The 20,067-nt window shown below is 42.7% G+C and overlaps 1 protein-coding gene across 7 annotated transcripts in view; it reads right to left on the bottom strand.

The window, feature by feature from the left end:
- Window positions 1-20,067, bottom strand: part of LOC126354343 (uncharacterized) — a 322,836-nt gene that overhangs the window by 118,194 nt on the left and 184,575 nt on the right. For all 7 annotated transcript variants that reach the window (XM_050003914.1, XM_050003916.1, XM_050003915.1 and 4 more), the window contains one exon: window positions 6,282-6,542. The gene's annotated coding sequence lies outside the window, so the exon portion shown is untranslated. The remainder of the gene's footprint in view (window positions 1-6,281; window positions 6,543-20,067) is intronic.

Below are 20,067 nucleotides of genomic sequence, written 5' to 3'. Positions count from 1 at the left end.
TGGCGCGAAATTTAAATGGACATCTTTCAGACGTAAAAAATCGCCTACCAACTTTCGTTAATTTCGCGCAACTGCTTCTGGGTATTGTAATTTTTTCCCGTCTGTATGTTTGCTGTTGTTGATAGTTCTAGCAATTGAGGTGTTATCCACCGGCGCACCTGCGGCAGGGGGGTACTAACGTGCCCTCTTAGCAGTAGGAGATATTTAAAAGTGTTAAACTTTTCGGAGTCGGTATTTAGCAACCATTAACTATCAAACCATTAATTAATCATAGATATTACGCCAATACAGAAACCTAAGAGAATTTATTCTTAAGTGCCCTCCCATATGTGGACAGGGATTTATGATCAGTCATCTTCTAGCTTTTCTTGGAGAGTGTGGCTATTTAGAGATAGCACTTCAGCTCGCTAGACACAGGTCTCATAATAGACCGTGGAGCTGGTAGCCGCCTTCAGGCTGTGTTTGATAAAAGAAACAGGCTTAGTGAGGCCTAATCGAAGTCAATAAAGTGCGTCTTTTTAAATAGTTTTCCGTCCTAGGGTTCGTGGACTGTTGAGAAATAAATCAACAGGGGGTTTGCACTTCTTCGCGTTCAGTTTGAATTTATAATGATACCAGGACACTGAATAATCCTATGCACACTATGGTGATTTAAATAATGTCCTAGTTCGTAGTTTCTGAATCTGGGTCGTTAGTTCCGAAAGATGTCTTTCCAGATGGAAAGTCCGTCATCTTGAGATGGAGACGAGATGTACTACATACGAATTGACTGGGCGTCGTAATCTCTAAGCTTATGTAGGACGTAGAAGCCATTGCTTCGGGGTATAAATATTTAATAGCTGCTGGTACAGAAGGCGCATTTTCTCGGTAGTCGTTGAAGAAGTATAGCTCTTAAAATTGTCGATTATTTGCTTTCCGGTAAAGAGCACGCCTGTTTCGGAGTAAAGTAGATGCTTTTTTGTTTAGTTTTGCGTGAGTGATTTTTCAAATTCCGGGGATAAGACGTGTCGTTAAGTCTGTATATACCGAAGCTGAAATCCGAAATCAGCCCAGCAACCTCGCCATCAAGCGATCCCTAAACATAATGATATTATGTCATCCCATTGCTAACATTTGCGGTAGTAAATTGGGACTTCAGTTGCAAAAACCATATCTTTATGATTTTTCACCAGAAAGGTGTTATTTTCTTTTCCACACGCGATATTTCCATACCGACGTCGTTCGATAATCAGTTTGCTGTTTAAAAAGCTTATTTAAATTGCCGCAGTAACATTGAAATAATGATTGGAGTGGTTCATGTGTACTCACTATCACCAGTAATGGTTTTTGGTCAAAATAGTTATCTATTTCGCAACACACAAGTGAAACACCAAGAATGCACACGTAAATTTTTAATAACAGTTGCAGTGGAACTGATAAATAGAAATAAAGAAAAGAAAAATTATTCCAATGTGTATCTAAGGGTGTTTAAAAAATGACCCGTATATTTGAAACGGCAATACAAACTAAACGAGCAGCGATAGAAATACACCGTTTATTGCAATATGCTTGGGACAAACTTTCGAAATTACAGTAGTTACAATTGTCAACAACAGATGGCGCTGCGGTCAGGGAAACTCTATAGTACGATATTTTCCACATATCCACCATGCGTAGCAATAATATGGCGTAGTCTCTGAATGAAATTACCCGAAACCTTTGACAACGTGTCTGGCCGAATGGCTTCACGTGCAGATGAGATGTACTGCTTCAGCTGTTCAATTGTTTCTGGATTCTGGCGGTACACCTGGTCTTGCAAGTGTCCCCACAGAAAGAAGTCACAGGGGTTCATGTCTGGCGAATAGGGAGGCCAATCCACGCCGCCTCCTGTATGTTTCGGATAGCCCAAAGCAATCACACGATCATCGAAATATTCATTCAGGAAATTAAAGACGTCGGCCGTGCGATGTGGCCGGGCACAATCTTGCATAAACCACGAGGTGTTAGCAGTGTCGTCTAAGGCAGTTTGTACCGCCACAAATTCACGAAGAATATCTAGATAGCGTGATGCAGTAATCGTTTCGGATCTGAAAAATGGGCCAATGATTCCTTTGTAAGAAATGGCGGCCCAGACCAGTACTTTTTGAGGATGCAGGGACGATGGGACTGCAACATGGGGCTTTTCGGTACCCCATATGCGCCAGTTCTGTTTATTGACGAAGCCGTCCAGGTAAAAATAAGCTTCGTCAGTAAACCAAATGCTGCCCACATGCATATCGCCGTCATCAATCCTATGCACTATACCGTTAGCGAATGTCTCTCGTGCAGCAATGGTAGCGGCGCTGAGGGGTTGCCGCATTTGAATTTTGTATGGATAGAGGTGACAACTCTGGCGCATGAGACGATACGTGGACGTTGGCGTCATTTGGACCGCAGCTGCAACACGACGAACGGAAACCCGATGCCGCTGTTGGATCACTTGCTGCACTAGCTGCGCGTTGCCCTCTGTGGTTGCCGTACGCGGTCGCCCTACATTCATCCGTCACGTTCTCAGTCCGTTGAAATGTTTCAAACAGATCCTTTATTGTATCGCTTTTCGATCCTTTGGTTACATTAAACCTCCGTTGAAAACTTCGTCTTGTTGCAACAACACTGTGTTCCAGGCGGTGGAATTCCAGCACCAGAAAAATCCTCTGTTCTAAGGAATAAACCATGTTGTCCAGAGCACACTTGCACGTTGTGAACAGCACACGCTTACAGCAGAAAGACGACGTACAGAATGGCGCACCCACAGACTGCGTTGTCTTCTATAACTTTCACATCACTTGCAGCACCATCTGTTGTTGAAAATTGTAACTACTGTAATTTCGAAAGTTTGTCCGCCTGAAAATGTACTGTTGTCCCAAGCATATTGCAACAAACGGTGTATTTCTATCGCTGCTCGTTTAGTTTTTATTGCCGCTTCAAATATACCGGTCATTTTTGAAACACCCGGTATAAATTTTACAGCGTTTACGTTTCATTGTAACGTCCGAGGCGACTGATCCGATGACTATGAACTGTAGTCCTCTTTTATTTTACTTGAGATTGTCTATTAAGTTACTAGGCTTCAACTGAAGTCGGAGTATTGACACCGATGAACTTTTCCAGTCAACAAATCTGAATTCGGTTCCTTTCCGAAAATAATTAGATAGTTGTATGTCCTTTTTTTAGTAATCTTGAGGGTCAAAACGAGGCTAGCGACCCTTATTCAGGCTAATTTGTAAGCGTAGCAGTTCAGAAAATTGTTTCAAGTCCGCTGATAAACGTTTCCTAGTTAATCTTCGGGGGAATACGTTCCGTAATTTGTGTGGCGTGCCGAACATTGGTGAGAGTCTGTGGATTCCGACCGCTTCGCGTCACGCCACGTCCTCCCCGAGAATGATACGGAGGAACATTTCGTAATGAAAGAAAAAATTTTTAAGTTACGCAAATATTAAAATAATGATGTAATTAAAGAAACAGAAAAACCAATTTAGAGACCAATTTATTACCAAACAGCCAGCATCATTTTCATGTCGTGCCACTTAGAGGCGGATGCCTCCATGTCACTCAGAATGCGCTCCAATGACTATTCAGGGAACCAGAAAGCTAAACTACTGTGGCTTACTTCTAAGGAAGACAACGTTCTTTTCGCAGAACATTATTGCGAAAATTTAGGGAACCAGCATTTATAGCTGGCGGCGGAACAATTCTACTACCGCCAACGTACATTTCGCGTAAGGACAACGAAGATAAGATAATTAGAGCTCGTACGTAGGTATATAAACACTCGTTTTTTCTCTAGCTCCAAGGAACTGGAAAGGAAGAGACCAATACTGATACAACGTACACTCCATCAAGCACTATGCGCTGGCTTGCAGGGCATGCATGTAGTAGATGTAAAATCAAGGTAATTCGCGCTTCAGTCAAGTTAAACTGTTATTGGAATACCTGATAACGTACGAAATAAGCTGAGAAACTAAACGACCAAACGGGGATAGTACACAATAGGTATACAGTCCTTCGAATGTCAAAAGGTAGAACATTTTAAACGAGCGACTACGTCGCCATTGTGAACGGAGGAATGGAGCCCTTGGTAATCTTTTTAGAACTGTTAGAATTGCTAAACGCAATGGTTAGAAGTGTTGTCGTAGAACTCTCATTGCTCAGTTTCTCTTTCTTAGCGGTACCGTTCTGACAAAGACTGCCATGAAACCTATCTGGATCCACTGTCAAACAGCTAAGCTCTCCATAAATTTCAGTCAATTATAACCAGAGACTTGGCCAAGCAGACCAATGAAAAATCTCTGGCTTCTCAGAGGTCATTAACAGATCTGAATGCGCAGAGATGTAATGAACGAACTATCCAAAGTCTATTATTAGCTTTATTTGCTGCTGTGTGATGAATTTCCTCCAATTGGGAAGGACAGTTCTACTATACCGTTGCATGTCTTTGGCAAATCATTTCAGCTGAGGATATTGAACACTTTTTATATGTTTGTAGAGCAAACAAAGAAACAGCGAAGAATATTTCTAACCTAAGGCTGCTGCTTTTATGGATGTCCACTGGCAAACAGAGTACTTTACACAAGGTACTTGCAAGATAATTCAGTGTTGAAATTTAAAATGTCTCTATACAGGCTGAGGCAGCTTCGACATACATCCAGAATCAATAAACATATCGAGTTGCGGTTTTCGCTATATTACAGCGGACAATATAGCAACTTTCTTGGTGTTCCCAAGTTATTTCCGTCGTTCATAGTCGTCGAATTAACAAACGCACATCTTAGGTTGGGTGTACAAAGCTCCGGGAGTAGACAACATTCCATTTGAACTACTGACAGCCTTGGGAGAGCCAGTCCTGACAAAACTCTACCATCTGGTGAGCAAGATGTATGAGACAGGCGAAATACCCTCAGACTTCAAGAAGAATATAATAATCCCAATCCCGAGAAAAGCAGGTGTTGACAGATCTGAAAATTACAGAACTGTCAGTTTAATAAGTCACGGCTGCAAAATACTAACACGAATTCTTTACAGACGAATGGAAAAACTGGTAGAAGCCGACCTCGGGGAAGATCAGTTTGGATTCCGTAGAAATACTGGAACACGATAGGCAATACTGACCCTACGACTTATCTTAGAAGCTAGATTAAGGAAAGACAAACGTACGTTCCTAGGATTTGTAGCCTTTTGACAATTTTGACTCGAATACTCTCTCTCAAATTCTGAAGGTGGCGGGGGTAAAATACAGGGAGCGAAAAGCTATTTACAATTTGTACAGAAACCAGATGGCAGTTATAAGAGTCGAGGGACATGAAAGGGAATCGGTGGTTGGGAAGGGAGTGAGACAGGGCTGTAACCTCTCCCCGATGTTGTTCAATCTGTGTATTGAGCAAACAGTAAAGGAAACAAAAGAAAAATTCGGAGTAAGTATTAAAATCCATGGAGAAGAAATAAAAACTTTAAGGTTCGCCGATGACATTGTAATTCTGTCAGAGACAGCAAAGGACTTGGAAGAGCAGTTGAACGGAATGGACAGTGTCTTGAAAGGAGGATATAAGATGAATATCAACAAAAGCAAAACAAGGATATTGGAATGTAGTCGAATCAAGTCGGATGATACTGAGGGAATTAGATTAAGAAATGAGACACTTACAGTAGTAAAGGAGTTGTGCTATTTGGGGAGCAAAATAACTGATGATGGTCGAAGTAGAGAGGACATAAATGTAGACTGGCAATGGCAAGTAAAGCGTTTCTGAAGAAGAGAAATTTGTTAGCATCGAGTATAGGTTTAAGTGTCAGGAAGTCGTTTCTGAAAGTATTTGTATGTAGTGTAGCCATGTATGGAAGTGAAACATGGACGATAAATAGTTTGGACAAGAAGAGAATAGAAGCTTTCGAAATGTGGTGCTACAGAAGAATGCTGAAGATTAGATGGGTAGATCACATAACTAATGAGGAAGTCTTGAATAGGATTGGGGAGGAGAGAAGTTTGTGGCACAACTTGACTAGAAGAAGGGGTCGCTTGGTAGGACATGTTCTGAGGCATCAAGGGATCATCAGTTTAGTATTGGAGGCTAGCGTGGAAGGTAAAAATCGTAGAGGGAGACCAAGAGATGAATACACTAAGCAGATTCAGTAGGATGTAGGCTGCAGTAGGTACTGGGAGATGAAGAAGCTTGCACAGGATAGAGTAGCATGGAGAGCTGCATCAAACCAGTCTCAGGACTGAAGACCGCAACAACAACACATATCTTAGGTTATGATTCTTGTGTTACCTGTACGCTTGAAGCCGATCAATCTGTTTTCCGCTGTTGTAGCAATCAGATGGCTTGCTCGTGAAGGTATTGAGACAGTCAATGTTTGTCCGTCTCGGTGGATGCGCAGTCGGCGCTGTTTATTACCAAGCGAAAAGGCCTGCGTGCGATTTCCGTCCGGGTCGGGGATTTTCTTCGCTCGGGGAGTGGGTGTTCTGTTGTCCTTACGTTCGTGTCGATAGAAATGACGTTCCACTTGTGAGATCGCTGTATAGGCACACCCTGAAACAAAATAAATTGAATAAATAATTAAATACCCCCAAACCTCCAGATGTCAGACACTTGATCGGTACCAAATGCTGTGTGTCGATAGAGTACAACCAAAACTTCGATTCAGTTCGTGCTATATGCTGTCGTCAAGTAGAACGTGCGTAAACGATAATTAAAAGTAACACCAGAACCTCGGAGCACAGGAAAGGAAGGATAGTTTTGATGATCTCGCGTGGGTGAGTTGGTAGAACTTGTGGTCGTGGTGCCAAATGTCGCGCGTTCAAACAAACCCCACTGTTGACAATATGTTTAAGCTATTCACACGTGAAACTGTTACATGGGAGAACATTTTCCTGATATGTAAACGGATTTTTCGGAGTTTTTAGCAACTTTGTTTTGGCAGTCTGCTTTCGCTTCGATAGCTGAAAGTAGCATACTTATAGTATTCATTTGTATAGACAGGTGTGGTGTTCTGTCAGCCATGTGCAAGAGAACAGACACCACTCTTGATGAAGCAAGTAGTGCCTTTTTAGTTTCACTGAATTAACTCAGACAATCGCAATAGTAGAATAAAGTAGCACTTGCATCACACATGCGGAACTGTTAATAGTCGCATGTAACACCTCCAGCGCGTAAAAATAACAATAAAAATTGTCATTTTTTTCATTTTGTTCGATGTAGTTCGTTGCGTTTGGTCTGGGCGGACCTCACAAGACATCCGTTCAAGTTGATCGTTGATTCCTAGACTCAGTTTTTTTAGTACAGAGAGCACGCAGCGCTCTTTTTTTTTTAAAAAAATCTCATGTTGTTTGATTTTGTTCGTTGCATCTGCTCGGGGAGGACGTCGTAAGACATCCGTTGAAGTTCGTTGTTGATCGATTAACTCAGCTTTTTTTTTTTTTTTTTTTTTTTTTTTTTTTACCGGAGGGCAGCTAACCCTCTGACCGAAGATGCTCAGCAACAGTGCCTGCTCTGACCGAACACCCTGAGCTACCGTGCCGGCTTCATTGGGGTACGACCGAGCGAGGTGGCGCGCTGGTTAGACACTGGACTCGCATTCGGGAGGACGACGGGTCAATCCCGCGTCCGGCCATCCTGATTTAGGTTTTCCGTGATTTCCCTAAATCGCTCCAGGCAAATGCCGGGATGGTTCCTTTCAAAGGGCACGGCCGACTTCCTTCCCTGTCCTTCCCTAATCCGATGACACCGATGACCTCGCTGTCTGGTCTCCTTCCCCGAAACAACTAACCAACCAACAACCAACCATTGGGGTACGAACCCAGTACCCCTGGTACGAAGACCGAACGTTCTACCAAATTCCTAATCGAGGCTACACATATTAACGATAGTTATGCTTTTCCTGTCCACCGTAGTTCTGACGTTATATTTGATTAACTTTACGCCTGTTCTACTGGACGAGAGCACACACTACAAACTAAATCGGAGTTTTGGTTGACACTCTATCTACATACAACGTTTGGAATCGATCTGACTGTCTGATGTATGGATAATTCGGTGTCAGTCACGAAGTATATGACAGTCGAAAAAGTGAGTGTCGTTTGGGACGAAAGGAGCCAAACTATTAGAGCGCGGTGAGGATGTACGCTGAAGAGCATCCAGATCGTGCCAAGCACATACGATCTGTTGTTGCACACATTATAAAAAAAAACCGTTCTAGAAACTAGAAGTGGGGAGAATAAAATACCCAATATAAAAAGAAGAGCAATTGATGAAGGAAATGAAACTAACATTTTAACATCAACAACGCACAGTGCAAATGTCATTAAGAGGCATTTCGGAAGTAGGAGATGGATCAAGCAAACGAGAGTTCTGTGAACATTCTATTCCATCACATTTCATCCTCTTCGCATTTCGCTACATCTGGAAATTCAAAATTGATTACAATTTTCTGAATGTTACATACCTAAGTGCAATATGACGCGGCACATTTACTCAGAATTTTGTTTAAAACAGAAGCAGCATCAACAAACCACGGGCAAGTAAGTCTTTGCAGTATACTCTAATCGTCAGTTGAAAATCCACACTGACCCAAAGAAGTTGATAAAAGTAACTCTCTTGGTCTGTCAACATTTGATGCATCGGTTTCATGACCTACGTAATTGTTCCCTGTTTTATTGACGGGACTTTAAATACATTCAAGTATCTCGAGTTTCTGAGACGTGCTGCCACCGCAGTTATTCGAAGACATCCCACTGGACATCCGACAGTCAGTGTGGTACCAACATGACAGATGTCTGTCTCATTCCGCACTCTTACTGACATATCTTCTTAAAGCAGAATTTGTTGCAGAGAAGTGTAACTATCGTTAGTAAACACAAAATGGTCTGGACACTCACTAGCACTTCTGTACTTTTATCTGTGGCGAAAATTAAAACAAGAGGTCTATTAAGAAATAGCAAGGACTCCCGAAGATCTTAAATGCCTTATAAATACAGGCCTGTGCTGGCGTCAACTCCAGATTAAATCAGTTTCCAGTCTTTTGTCCCCAGAATCATTGTAAACCGTGCAGCAATGCTCAAGATAAAGATTTTGAGTACTTGGTCTGACAACCGTGACAATAGACACAGGAACCGTACCCAGGTTACGCGTTTCGTTTCATTTGGTGTAATAGAGCCTTTCCTCTTCACAGCGGGACGTTCGTTTGTGGAGGTGATATCTTGATACTGTTTGATTAAGCTCAATACATATTATGTCCTTTGAAGCTTTTTTCAAATGCAACAGAAAAAAGTATAAAGTTGCATTAGAAAAAAAGCAGACTCGTCATCGTAATTGGGCGACTATAAACGACAAAAATTGCTCGCGAACGTCAAGAAATTCGCCGTATTCTAAACCCAACCTCGGTGTATTTGTTCACTCTGGATGTATTTCGGGTTTGTTTCAGCTGCCTCAATCTGCTTAACTATATAGGGCGTATCCAGCTCCGCATTCAAATTTTCTGTCACTGATCAGAGATGTTTGCCGAATATATATTTGCTGTAACGTAGCTTTGTCTTTAGTAGTAAGTGATTCGTTCTGATAAAGCAATTAAATACGTGAATGTACTGAGCAAAAGTCATGAGCACCAGTGAAAATTTGCCGAATGCGGTGCGACATCGAACCAAGAACTTATAACACTAGTTCGCAGCGTGTACTGCTGCCTTCGAATCTTATCAGTTGATCGAAATGTTGATTAACGGCGTTCGGAAATCTTCTGATCTGTAAACTCGATTGTTTAGAGTTTTGTTGAGAACTACGATGGAGCCTACTACTTTCTGTAGGAAACTGAGGTTCACACGCTGACCTATAAATTCTATGAGCACGGGGGAACTCGAAGAGGGCAGAGCAGTCAGTGAGGTATCTTGTAGAACAACTGCAAAGCTTCCTAAAAATACGATTAACGGCTCTGGTTCGACATCAGCGATCGACGGAGCAGCATGCTGACCGGACATCCTTCTATTAATGCCATCTGATTGCGCCTGAAGTGGAGGCTAAATCAGCGGTTTTCTGTTAAACCAGTGTCCTACATGAACCGTAGAACGAGGATATTTCCTTTGGCCTTTGCTAGCAGCTCTGCCACTCTCTTTTCAATTACTACAACCAGTATTCTAAAAATGAAAACCGAAATTAACGAGGAAGAACACGTCTGCTCCTAATATCAACAAGCCTGCAAGTAAAGACCCCATTAAAGAACGCACCGAAGGTTGATAAAATGCCATCAGTCACGCTCCCCTTCGTGCTTACTAGAGCAGAACACGTGCTACAGCTAGTGAAGCGAAGTAAAACTCTAAAAATACTTTAAGATATCCGCAACAGTACACAGAAACCAGTTTTCACCAGTTTCATTCGTTTCGTTAAAAGAAAAATGGAAATAATTGCGAGTAAAGAAATTATCTGGCGCGTGCCGGCGTGATATCTGTGTTTTGCTTCTGACTGTGAGACGCAAGGTCTTGTGTAGTGAAGAGAAAATGCGCAGAAAAGAGCAGCTAACGCAGTGCAGTCTGCCTCACAGCTCAACGTTTGGTTGCTTTTGTCTTGTTTGTAAGTTTTTAAAAGTTAATTCAAAGGACACCACAATGATACTCTTCAGAAGTGTGATATTTATTTCGATGTATTAGTAAATCGATTTGCCTCTGGTTTTCTTCAGAGATTACATAACCGTCCATCCAGAAGCCTGAGGTGCGAAAAATGAATCTCTATCACGTTTGGACAAGATTCGCTGGTCCCTAAGAAATACTATAAAAGTACTTATGGCCATTTTAAATTACCACTCCGCTTCTGTTCTTGATAGCTTACGGTTCTCAGGATATAAAAAATGTACATGTACGTTTAAAGTAATAAGTCACAATTGTGTTAAAAGCTATATTTGTACTCCATTCTAATTACGTTCCCTCACGCCTCGTAAAATTCATCAAAGTAAAAACGTTTGAGTATTAAATAATTAAAGACACTTTTAAACAGCTTATACTGTTATGGGTATTGTGTCTTAACTATAACGGCAGCTGCTTGAGACGATATATGCTCACATTAATTACGGTAGACAGACGAATTATAATTCAGTTCAGAGATTATCTTTTCTTGCAAAAATTTACAAAATTATTATTTTACCGATTTGCCATGTGCCACTGTATACTGTTGCCGATGACTATATCTGTTATCCCGTCTGTTAAATACGTGTCCGGCCCCGGTAGCTGAATGGTCAGCGTGACAATTTGTCAATCCTCTGGGGCCCGGGTTCGATTCCCGGCTGGGTCGGGGAATTTTCTCCGCCCGAGGACTGGGTGTTGTGCTGTCCTCATCGTCATCCTATCATCCTCATCGACTACAGGTCGCCGAAGTGGCGTCACATTGAAAGACCGGCACCCGGCGAACGGTCTGCCCGACGGGGGGCCCTAGCCACACGATTAAATTAAATAAATGTTAAATACGCACGCACATCATAAACTGACGACCATGTCTGTACCGCTTCCAACATTGCAACGTTTTATGGTAGGCAAATACTGTTCCAGGGTAAATGCTGTTTATATGTCTTACCATCTGTAAGAAGAAGTGCAAAAATGCTTTCTCGCCAACAAAAATTCCATGTATCCTATATAAATAACACACAAAATCCCTATACATGTAGGGTCATGTCCTTTGTTTAAACGCACGTAAATTTGGGTGTTGTGGAATTTCCCTCTTTTGCTTTTATGCGAAGTAATAGCTGACATTCGTGAAGGAAAATCATGCAAATTTGTCGCTGTTGTTTGTCTTCCAAAATCGTCCCGCCTGAGCTTATCCATAGAGCTACGTTTAAAGCAGACATCTTATTAGGTAGTTGTCAGCTGTAAATCATATTTGTGAGTGCAAATGTTGTAGGAAAGCTCTGTAGACTGTGACAGTTTCGCATCCTCTTAACACAGACGCCATAAAGAGACGTAACATTACTGAAGTCTGGCAGTATCATGCGAAGCATGTAGTGGAGTCATTATCGAAAGTGTCATTTCGGGACTTTCCTTAAATTACTCAGAAAAATCAGTCTAAGAGTACCTCTCCTTCTTACCAAACACCACAGCCGCGCTCTTGCATATGTCTATCAACTGTCAGTTCTTGGAGGATGGATACAGAGATGAACTGCTCGGTCATAGTCTATGTATTGTTCCACAAAGATTATTACACTCTGTTGCGGATTGCACGCTATTTGGAGGCTAGTGTTCCGAGGTTGCGCTGTTAACACACTGGAACACCGACGGCTGCTTTCGGCAAGTAATACTCTCATCTGAGGAAGCACTGAAGCGAGATTAATAGCCTATATCTGTCAATACCTTTCCATTGACATCCAAACACCTCACGGGGCTCTCTCGCGTAGCATTCTGGACCTGAGCGGTATAATATGGCGTAAATACACTGTCCAGTCACAATAACGTGACCACCTGTCAAAAGCAGGGACAAATACCTTCCGCAGCGCGCACCGCTGCTAAACGTGCACGAGGAGAGTCAGTGAGGTTCTGGAAGATACCGACTGGGATGTGGGGTCCAATGCCAATTCCATTACCGTGGCCAGCTAGGCTAGGATCCATGGCGCGTACAGCCTGATCGAGGTGGTCGCACAGATTCTCGATGCGGCTTTTATCAGAAAAATTTGGTGCCCATCTTGGTGCTCTTCGAACCACGAACGTACACTGTGACACGTCGCATTGTCCTGCTGGCAGATGCCATCGTGCGTAGAAAACCAAACTGCCTCTGAGGATGGACATGGATATATGCACATTTGTGTTGATCCATTGTGCTTCCCAGAACGACGAGATCACGCAGGGAATGTCCTCTGGTCTGGATTTTTCCAACGACTGTTGCACGATGTTTATGCTGTATGCGCCAACACCCGTCTATCTGGTGGCAGATAAAACGTGATTCATCTCAAAACGCCACCTGTCACCACTCAGTGGACGTCCAGTAGCCTTCGTCGCCGATGAGTAGCAGTCAGCATGGGTACATGAACCAGGCGCCCGTTGCAGAGCCGGCCAGTGTGGCCGAGCGGTTCTAGGCGCTTCAGTCCGGAACCGCGTAATCGCTACGGTCGCAGGTTCGAATCCTGCCTCGGGCATCGATGTGTGTGATGTCCTTAGGTTAGTTAGGTTTAAGTAGTTCTAAGTTCTAGGGGACTGATGACCACAGATGTTAAGTACCATAGTGCTCAGAGCCATTTGAACCATTTTTTAGCCTGTTGCAGAGGCCCATACGCAGCAACGTTCGTTGAACAGCCGTCGAGGAGACATTGCTGAAATATCAGGCAATAGGACTGTTTTCATAATTCTTGAAGGACGGCAGAATGCTCGCCAGTATGTGGCAGGACTGCCAAATCTAGTTGTCACATCTTCATGAACAGCTAATCCAGATTATCGAAAATCCGGATAATCCAGAAATATTCTATTAAATATAAAAACTCTAATATGTACTACAACATAGAAACTTTTTATTTTGTCTTAGCAACGAAATTTTCTGGCACTTAAACTCTAGTTACCGTATTCTACTCATGTTTATTTACAGAAATATTGTGTTTAAGACTCGTGTAGCATTTGAGAGCGGCATGGACGATTCGGTAACAGTTCGGGCAGAGTTTCTTCTGAATGTCGTCCTAGACAAACCACCTGCTTTTCCAGCTATGACGTTGCCACTCGAGATAAAATGACCATGAAATCAGTTTTTAAAAATGCCGATGTCCATTACTCTGCACTATTTTGTAATTTGTAGACAACCGACAAACAAGACTGATTAACGCGTTTATGATGATAGAAAAAAGTTTTTCGCTGTTCATGCAGTCAACGGAGACCATTCCCAGCGCAAAGGGGAGCCGCCCCCCCTCCCCTCCCCGCCCTCCCACAGCTCTCAGAGAAAGGAAAAAATATACTGTAGTCAGGAGTTTTTCTTTCTAGAAAATTATTTGAATGTTTGTATTATGTGAGTTTTTAACAGGTCCTGAACTGGCACTTTTTTATGGCTACTTCTAAGTCGTTGTTGGTCTGCCAAAATATTAAATACTAAATTAAAAATATCAGGTCCAACCTCCCGCCCATCAGACTATCGTATGGGCGCCTTTGCATGCAGTGGAACTTCAGCATAAGAAACGACGTTTTAATTTATTACTTCTTTACTGCCAGCTCTATTCGTAACACAGTTTGCAGACAGTACCGACACACACATACCACTAAAGATACCCACAATATTTTATCATTGTAGGATACATAGTTCATGGGATATGACGTCATCAACATTGAGTTAAAAACTTGCTTTTCGCCTAAAATGGGTCACAAAGGACAAGCACTATACTCAGGCAGTGTTTAGGAATGAGAGCGCTTAGGGACTACCAACAAATTTTAAGCATAATTTCAATCTTTTCCTACATTTTTTTCTCGTTTACTTGCTTAAAGTAAAATATTTAACACATTACCTCATTTGTAAAGTAATGAGAGGTTTGAAGCTGTGATATAAATGGGTGTCCGATTCTTTAAACAATCGGATGTTCACTGGTAATAAAGATTGCAATATTTCCGTCACGGTACACGTACCTGAACACGGCGCTTTCAAGAGAGCTTTTAATCGATTTTATTCTTAAGAATCTAAAACGTTCCCATTCACGATTTTAAGTTGGTTGGTTGGTTGTTTGGGGGAAGGAGACCAGACAGCGAGGTCATCGGTCTCACCGGATTAGGGAAGGACGGGGAAGGAAGTCGGCCGTGCCCTTTGAAAGGAACCATCCCGGCATTTGCCTGGAGCGATTTAGGGAAATCACGGAAAACCTAAATCAGGATGGCTGGACGTGGGATTGAACCGTCGTCCTCCCGAATTCGAGGCCAGTGTCTAACCACTGCACCACCTCGCTCGGTCGATTTGAAGTAATGGAAATGGAACATCACGGCCGTATTTTCAAAGTATTTATTATTAATTTTCAACGCTACATTTCCGTCATCTTCTGGTCCTACTATAAAGCAAGCAAGTACTTGCAGTCATTGGTTGATGTGTTACAGGACCCATAACATAACTAGGTACCATGGACCACTGTTGATCAGGAGTGTACCTTCCGAAAGTGTAGCCACTAGGGACCGGGGACTGGGTGTAATGGTCCGCTATACGACAGGAGTGTATATTTTGAACTTGTAGAATCTCGGACAGTTCGGAATTTACACTCCTGATGAGTAGCTGTTCACGACATATGGTTATTGTATGGGTCCTACGAAACACGAGCTAAAGACTGGAAGATCCAATTTGGTTTATAGTAGGACCTGAAGATGTCGCAAGTGCAGCGTTGAAACTAGTCATTTGAGTAATACATACTTCGGCTGTGGTGTTCCACTTCCATTACTTATATTGTCAGCCGCTGTTGCATGTCCATAAGAATGAAAGACTTTCATTCATTATCTCTGGATGTCCTTGTGACAACAAAATATTCGCATCTACGAGGGTTCCCTGTTTAGCAATAGTGGCAAAACAGTGAGTTCGTATCGATGAGGACCGTTGATCAGTTCCCAATTCAGTCAACCGAATTTAGCTTTTTTCCGTGGATTATTAGAGTAGATTCAGAAAGTCGGCATAAAAGTTTTCTGGGTTTGGTACCGCGTCATAATGTAAAAACTAGATCTGCTATAGAAAAGCCAACATTTCGGCCACGATTGCAGCGGCCTTCTTCTGGGTCTAATGGTCATTAGACCCAGAAGAAGTTTTTACATTATGACGCGGTACCAAACCCAGAAAACTTTTATGTCGACTGACTCTGGCCGCGGAAGCCTACGCAGTTATATTAGATTCAGAAAAACGCTGATGTAGCTCCTTTGGAAAGGATACGTCGGACTATCTTCTCCATCTGTGAAAGACTTAGAAACGAATACGGAGCAGTATTTGCGTCTGTGATGTAAACGAACGATGTTGGTTTTCCTGGAAGACTCATCCATAATAACTATTTCGAAAGTATCGCCGTATCCAGTGGCCGCCGGTTTGTCAGCGGTTGCAGCGTTTATGTGGGGCCAGCGTTTATGTGACCCTTGATAGCGGCCGCGTGCTCGCCGAGTGATGACCCCGGACTGGCTGTTGCGTCGCGTGCCGGCGGGATGCGGCCAGATACGTGAGGCCGACCCCGGAGGTCGCGGCCCGAGATCTCTGCCAACGGCGCAGCGAACCCTGAAGCAGGCGACGCTTCTGTTTGGCGGTTAGCTGTGACTCCATTGACCTACAACAGCTTGCTTGAGATACCACTGGTTTACCGCGCAATAAACTCTTGTTTCGAAACGGGCAGCAGCGGGATTAACGAATGTTATTTTTGCTTCCCTGGTACCACAGGTACTCATAAAGCTTTGATTACCACTTCGATACAATAGAGTTAAATAATCAAGTTTGCAGGTACAGGTCTTCAGTCTTGCCGGCCGGAGTAGCCGAGCGGTTCTAGGCGCTACAGTCTGGAACCGCGCGACCACTACGGTCACAGGTTCGAATCCTGCCTCCGGCGTGGATATGTGTGATGTCCTTAGGTTAGTTAGGTTTAATTAGTTCTAAGTTCTAGGGGACTGATTACCTCAGAAGTTAACTCCCATAGTGCTCAGAGCCATTTGAACCATTTCTTTACTTTTGATTTCTCCTCCATCTTCAGTCTTTCGATTGGTTGGCATCTTTCAATCTTGATCTATTAGAAGCTACTTTCTTAATTTGAGCATTATTTACAAGAGAGGAGTTTAGTAAGTAATGCAGCACACTTTTTTCTCGGCCAGTTTCGGTTGAAAAAATGCAGAATTTGTTCTGATACATCGTGGAATATCCTCGCTTCCATCTCAATAACTAAATGAAGTTCCGATACGTGGCGACGCCATACGTAGCCTCAAAAATGGTATCTGCGACGGACGTGCATTACAAGCAGAGAACTGCCATTGAGTTTCTTTAGGCGGAAAACCAGAGCATTGAAGATATTCATAGATCCTCGTAGCATGCCTACCGACATTTGACTGTGGACAAAAGCACGGTGAGTCGTTGGGTGAGAGGTCTCTCATCATCACAAAATTTCACTGGACTGTTCTTCCTCATCCACCCTACAGTCCGGATCCAGTACGTTGCCCAGTGAAGGATGCACTCCGCGAGAAGCAGTAACGTTGGTGATGCAAAAGCTCATTGATGCAGCTAGACGTTGGTTCCGACTTTAACATCGTATTTGGGATCTAATCCACTAGTGAAACTTCCTGGCAGATTAAAACTGTGTGCCGGACCGAGACTCGAACTCGGGACCTTTGCCTTTCACGGGCAAGTGCACTACCAACTTTTTTTTAAATCTCATTTTGTTCGCTTTCGTTTGTTGCATCTGCTCGGGGCGGACGTCGTAAGACACCCGTTTAAGTTCGTCGTTGATCGGTTAACTCAGTTCTTTTATTACAGTGGGCAGCTAACCCTCTGACCGAACACGCTTTTTTTGTTTTTTAGCTTTTTTCCTTTATTAAAACAACCATATATGTACATAAGCACAAAAAAAATATTGAAGTGTTGGAACTGATTCAACACGAATTGTATCGTACAATGGACTGAAGAATACATTTCAATATAGTGCCATTTGTAAGCTTGCAAAACAGAACATAAATAGTAAACTGACAATAGCCTCTTCAGTCCAGACAGAGACATAGAACCGAAACGCAAACATATATATATATAATAGTCTTAATTGGAATGATAGTTCTGTCATTTGATTCATAACAATCCAAAACTTAAAGTCATTTGGAGCACACAAACGGATATCAAGAGATGCACAGGAACATAAATTAATGAAAACGTCATAATGAAGTTAATAACACCATTGAGAATGCGGGAGTAGTCCTAGGAACTGGTATAACCCCTTATTGGTTGTGTATTTTGTTCGCTACATAGTCTTATATGTGATTTGTATACTTACCGGCAACGAGAATTACCCTACACCTTGTTTTTCAAAAATTATGTCTAACATGTTAGCAAACATCTTCCTGAAATTTGGGCAACGTTTCATCTTCCAGCGTGCCGTTCTCATGTAAGCCTCGAAACTAATGAGATTATCTTCACTATTGTGGATGACGATATATGTCAGAAACTGTCCTAACATCCACATCACGGTGTTGTTCCTGGTGGCGGGAAAATGTTTCGCGTCCGGCCACAGCAGGATGTCGGTGCAGTAGCTGGCTGGGCTGCTGCGGGTAATCAGGCCCAGCCTCTGCTACACCCATTTCCAGTTAATGAGATGACCACCACAAGTGAAGCGATGGCATCAAGTGTCGACCGGACCACAGCGGACGCATTTATCACTGTCACTTAAACCGATTCTATGCAACCCTTCAATAATGGATATAACATCGTTTACCGTTTTATACCATGTGGACGCCACTTCAGCAGTGTGGACAGTTAAACTTACGCTGTCCCAAACTGCCTTCCAATGAACACTCGGATATTTAACTTCAATGGGATTCCGGACTATTGGAGATGTCCATCTTTTTAATAACAGGTGCGTCGTTGGTAAGTCCTGCGTGAAATAATGTCCATGTCGTAATTTGTAATGTATTTTACCTACATCAATGGGTGGATGCATATCGGTGGGTTGTAAGGTTCGGAAGAGCCAACTGGTTACGCTGAGAGGTTCCTTGTCCAACAAATGGGTGATTCGTTTAATATATAACGCAGTACACTTTCGGTTAATGTCAGGCATGTTTAGTCCGCCGGCCTGTCTGGAAGACGTCAGCGTGATATATTTCACTTTGAACAGATGCCCTTGCCAGATAAATCTATTAGAGAGTTTCATTACGTGTTTGGCCTGCATCTTGGGGAATGGAAATAGTTGGGCCATATAGTACGCTTTACTAAATATACAGGGTGATTCAAAAAGAATACCACAACTTCAAAAATGTGTATTTAATGAAAGAAACATAATATAACCTTCTGTTATACATCATTACAAAGAATATTTAAAAAGGTTTTTTTTTTACTCAAAAACAAGTTCAGAGATGTTCAATATGGGCCCCTCCAGACACTCGAGCAATATCAACCCAATACTCCAACTCGTTCTACACTCTCTGTAGCATATCAGGCGTAACAGTTTGGATAGCTGCTGTTATTTCTCGTTTCAAATCATCAATGGTGGCTGGGAGAGGTGGCCGAAACCCCATATCCTTAACATACCTCCATAACAAAAAATCGCAGGGGGTAAGATCAGGGCTTCTTGGAGGCCAGTGATGAAGTGCTCTGTCACGGGCTGCCTGGCGGCCGATCCATCGCCTCGGGTAGTTGACGTTCAGGTAGTTACAGACAGATAAGTGCCAATGTGGTGGCGCTCCATTCTGCTGAAATAGGAATTGTTGTGCTTCTTGTTCGAGCTGAGGGAACAGCCAATTCTCTAACATCTCCAGATACTGTAGTCCAGTTACAGTAGCACCTTCGAAGAAAAAGGGACCAAAAACTTTATTGGCTGAAATGGCACAGAAAACGTTCACCTTAGGCGAGTCACGTTCACACTGAGTTGTTTCCCGCGGATTCTCAGTGCCCCATATACAGACATTGTGACGGTTGACTTTCCCATTAGTGTGGAAAGCTGCTTCATCACTAAACACAATCTTCGAAACGAAAGATTCATCTGTTTCCGTTGGAGCAAGGAAAAAATCACAGAAATCGATTCTTTTAATCTTATCAGCTGCAGACAGTGCTTGAACCAATTACAGACGATAAGGTTTCATAACTAACCTTTTTCGTAGGACTCTCCATACAGTTGATTGTGGAATTTGCAGCTCTCTGCTACCTCTGCGAGTCGATTTTCCTGGGCTGCGAACAAATGCTTGCTGGTTGCGTGCTACATTTTCATCACTCGTTCTCGGCCGTCCAGAACTTTTCCCTTTGCACAAACACCCATTCTCTGTAAACTGTTTATACCAACGTTTAATACACCACCTATCAGGAGGTTTAACACCATACTTCGTTTGAAATGCACGCTGAACAACTGTCGTCGATTCACTTCTGCTGTACTCAATAACACAAAAAGCTTTCTGTTGAGCGGTCGCCATCTTAGCATCAACTGACG

This window comes from Schistocerca gregaria, chromosome 3, assembly GCF_023897955.1.
Source record: "Schistocerca gregaria isolate iqSchGreg1 chromosome 3, iqSchGreg1.2, whole genome shotgun sequence".
In the NCBI taxonomy this organism is placed as follows: domain Eukaryota; kingdom Metazoa; phylum Arthropoda; class Insecta; order Orthoptera; family Acrididae; genus Schistocerca; species Schistocerca gregaria.
Note: the sequence above shows the minus strand (reverse complement) of the source record. Positions and strands in the feature narration are given on the sequence as shown.